We start from the raw sequence: 4,497 nt of genomic DNA, 5'->3' as shown, positions 1-4,497 counted from the left end.
TCAGGCAGCTTCTGCTCTGAAACAGATGACAGGAGTCTGTTGAGTATAACACAGGCAAGGATCTTTCCGGCAGTGGAGGGTAGTGAGATGCCTCTAAAGTTGTCACAGGCTGCTCGTGCACCTTTGTTCTTGTACAGGGCTACGATGGAGGCATCTCTGAGTTCTGGAGGCATGTCTTCCTCTTCCCATACGCTGGTCAGCACTATATGGAATGCCTGAAGCACCTTTCCATTTAAGGCCTTGTACACATCGGTTGGGATCCCGTCTTTACCGGGTGCCTTGCCTGTACTCATTTGTTTAATGGCTTTTTGGACTTCCTCTATTGAAGGAGGGACGTCAAGTTGTTCGATGGTGCGGTTTGGGGGGATCTGGTCAAGGGCCCTTTGGTCGACTGAAGAAGGTCGGTTGAGAAGCTGACTGAAGTATTCTTTCCACCTGTTGCTGATGCCTTTTTTATAGTCACCGTCAGAGGATAGCAAGAGAGTGGTGGTGGGTTTGAATGGCCCATAGACAGTCTTGAGGGCACTGAAAAATTGTTTATAGTTTTTTGTGTCAGCAAAGTGCTGGATTTCTTCTGCCTTTTTTTCCCACCATCAGTCTTGCATTTTCCTGATCTCACACTGTGCCGTGGCTTGGAGAGACTTGAATCGGTCCTTTTTAGGAGCAGAGTTTGGGTTATTTTGCACACTACATAAAGGTTTTGTTTTTTTTTTTTTGGTTAAACAGGGCTTCAATAGCAGTGTTGTTCTCATCAAACCAGTACTGGTGTTTGCATTGTTTGTGGCCTAGGACTGCCTTTGATGTTTCCGTCACCGCGTCTCTGAACTGATTCCATTTCTCGGTTGAGCTTCCAGTGAGTGGTCCCATGACAGACAGCTTGTCGTCCAGGCAGGACTGGAATGTTTGCAAATAAGATGGATCTCTAAGATGACTCACGTTATAAAATGTGAGAACTGTTTGGGCGCGTTTTGGATGGCGAGGTGCATTGCACATTTGAAAAGTTGCTCTAACCAATCAGTGGTCTGTCCAGCATTCAGCTCCTCTCATGGCTCTGGTGATCTGTGCATCCTGGATGTCTCGCTGGCATACAATGATGTAGTCAATGAGATGCCACTGCTTTGATCGTGGGTGCATCCACATTGTTTTATATTTGTTCGCCATTCTGAACACAGTGTTCGTGATGGTGAGTTCGAACTCTGAGCATTTGGTGAGTAGCAGTAGGCCATTGTTGTTCATTTTGCCCACGCCGTGTTTGACGAGCACTCCTTTCCATCTTTCATGGTCCTGGCCAATGCGGGCGTTGAAGTCTCCCAGTAGTATCAGCTTGTCATTTGTGGGCATTGAGTGCAAGACGGCACTCAGGTCATAGTAGAACTGCTCGATGGTCTCCTCTTTGCTGGTCAGTGTTGGAGCATATGTGCTAATGATTGTGGCATACCGGTCTTTGCTGAGAGGCAAACGGATCTTCATGAGCCTCTCGCTGATGCCCACAGGCAAGTCTGGCAGCTGTTTGAGCAAACTGATCTTGATGGCCAGGCCAACACGGTGGATTCTGTCTTCATTTGAGGCTCTACCTTTCCAGAAGAAGGTGTATCCAGTGGTGGGTTCGCTGAGTGAACCCTCTTCTGGTAAGCGTGTTTCGCTTAAGGCTGCGATGTCGATGTTATATCGCGCCAGTTCTTTGCCGATTAGAGCTGTTCTTCTCTCAGGTCTTGGGGTATTCTCTCTGTCAAGTAGTGTCCTGATGTTCCATGCTCCTAGTAGGAGTTTCTTTGCATTTTGTTGGTTTTGACTGCTTAAAGGGTTGACCCGCCAGCCGCGGTGTACTGACCCGGTGTTTGTAGGGCAGACAATGTTTGGGACACCTTTTCTAGTCCCCTCCCTTGATTAGGGTGAGCAGTGCTGTCCTAGAGAGGGCTGCTCAGTCGCCCAGGATGCTGCTGAGCGTCCCTGCTGCCCACAGGGCCGAGCGACCACTGGTCCATGGGCTGCCTACGTGCAGGATCGTGACTACAACTGCCAGTGGTCACCTCCACCTGTTGCGTCGCCACTCCCCCGTCGCCACAGGTCTTGAATAGGGTGGATGGGGTTAGGATAGATGAGTGTGCAAAAGATACTTGTGCGTGAAAGAGATTTAAGTGGAAAAGCCGATGCACAGAGACAGTCCCACTCTCTCGGCGTTGGAAGCCTGGGTCCAGTGGCACGAAAAATTATTACGTCTGGAGACTTCCTCAGCTGCATTGGATGGCCATGTTGTCTTTTGTGCTCCAACACGCCCTGAGCACTCCACAGTGCTTTGCTGTGTCGCCCTCTCAGCCGTTGAACCTTCTTGTTGGTTTCTTCCGCCTGTTCCGCCGAAGCAGTCTTCACATGCTGGGTGAGCAAAGCCCTAGTTCACCAGAGGTTGATGTCAACACGATGGCTACCCTCACAAGGTTTAGCCAGCCTGTCGAAGCCGTTGCCCGGGGTGTGGCCGCTACTGCATGCTAGCAGCTACTGGGAGCCACAAGTGAGAGCTGGGTGTCAGGTGAGGGTCAGTGGCTGGAGAGCTGCCCTAGAAGGGCACGACAAGCCCTCCATACCAGAGATACTACCCTGCTCTGAGCACCCCATACACCCCGCACATCATTAAGGGGATGTGAAATGGAAGAACAGAGACTACTGGTTTCATCTACTATCCCTACACCACGCGCACACACACATACACACACACATACACACACACACACACACACACACACACACACACACACACACATACACACACAAAACCAAACCTAAAAACAGTTCAGTATATGCTAAGCTCCTCCAAAGGAGTGTCAACTAAATGTGAACAACAGCAGCTTTAGGGACACTAGGTCTCAGTCTAGATTAGCCAGTCTGGAATTTTCCAGTCCCTCCACTTAGAGACTGAAAGAAGTGCACAGACCCTGAACTCATATGTAAGGACAGCAGCTTGGCATCTACATTCCTCTGGTCACCAGTCGTCAAGTACTCAGTCAGTAAACATTCATTAGCATGCCAGGCAGTGTGCTAAGGGCTGAGGATACCAGAAAGGCACAAGACAGTCCCTGCCCTCGAGGAGCTCACAATATAAAGATGGAAACAAATTACAAAAATAAAATGAAAAAAGGCAGATGGCAATTATTTAGCATGGGGTTATGATGAGGACCTGTAACTAGTCTGAGACATGATCTGAGGAGGTAGGAATTTTCAAGGCTGATTTCATCTTGCAGAATGATAAGTTTCGGGAGAAGATGAAGTCCAAGAAAGCAACCTGATGGGAAATCAGGAGAATTTCTTCTTTCTTTTCCACTGGCCCATGGATTTCTACCACATTTATGCCCTATTTTTGTCTCATGGTTGTTTCTCACAATACAGCTAAGTGGGTTCTCTGGCATGATGCTACAGACTGAGGAATTGTGACTGCCTCTCTTGTTGCTATGTGTCTATCACTCCACCCACCCCCCTCCTTTTGGACCCAGCTCTCCAGAAACCTCCTACCTAAGAGGTATCACCATACTCCATGTCTGGACATGCCCTCTCAGAAGAGAAAGAAGCTTTTATGTCTACAAACCCTGTGGGAATGTGTTTGAATTTCAGAAAGTCTCCTTGCTTACAAAAATGGTCCTCAAAGAGGAAAAGGCTTGTAAGCCTCTCCCTTCATTTATAAAAGTGAGAGACAGAAACTCTTTGATCCCTGTTTCCAAGCATGGCAGACTTGGGGGGGTTGCCTGCCAATAACTTGGACGTGCTCATTAGACAAGAGGTTTTCTGGCTAGTGGTTCAGATGAAATCATGCTTCCTCTTGGAATCAAATTAGTTGGGGGAAAATAGGTAATCCGTTTCCCTAAGTGAGAACATTCCTTCCTTCTTCCAACAGAGAAATTCAGGGTTTGCTTTTATTGTTAAAATTACTTTTATTTATTTCACTAAATATTTCCCAATTACATGTAAAATTTTTTGACAATCTTTTTTTTAAAATTTGAGTTCTAAATTCTTTCCCTCTCTCCTGTCCCTCCCCTTTCTTTGAGAAGGCAAGCAATTTGATATAAGTTATGCAGGTGACATCATGCAAAACATATTTCCATGTTAGCCATGTTGCAAAGAAAATACAAGCAAAATAAAACAATAAAAATAAAGAAAAATTTAAAGAGTATGCTTCGATTGCATTCAGAGTTTCTCAATTCTCTCTGGAGGTGGATAGTATTTTTCTTTTCTTTATTTTAAACTCTTCCCTTGTGTCTTAGTGTCAATTCTAAGGCAGAAGAGCAGCAAAGGCTAGGCAATTGGCATTAAGTGACTTGCCCAGGATGGTACTGCTGGGAAGTATCTGAACCCAGAACCTCCCATCTCCAACGTCTGACTCTATCCACTGTACTACCCAGCATTTTTCATCAGGAGTCCTTTGGAGTTTTCTTGGATCACTGTCTAGATCAGAGTAGCTAAGTCTTTCACAATTGAATGTCCTTACAATATTTCTGTTACTGTGTACAA

Source organism: Monodelphis domestica, chromosome 2, assembly GCF_027887165.1.
Source record: "Monodelphis domestica isolate mMonDom1 chromosome 2, mMonDom1.pri, whole genome shotgun sequence".
Taxonomy (NCBI): Eukaryota; Metazoa; Chordata; class Mammalia; order Didelphimorphia; family Didelphidae; genus Monodelphis; species Monodelphis domestica.
The sequence above is the reverse complement of the archived record's forward strand: the minus strand, read 5'-3'. Positions refer to the sequence as shown.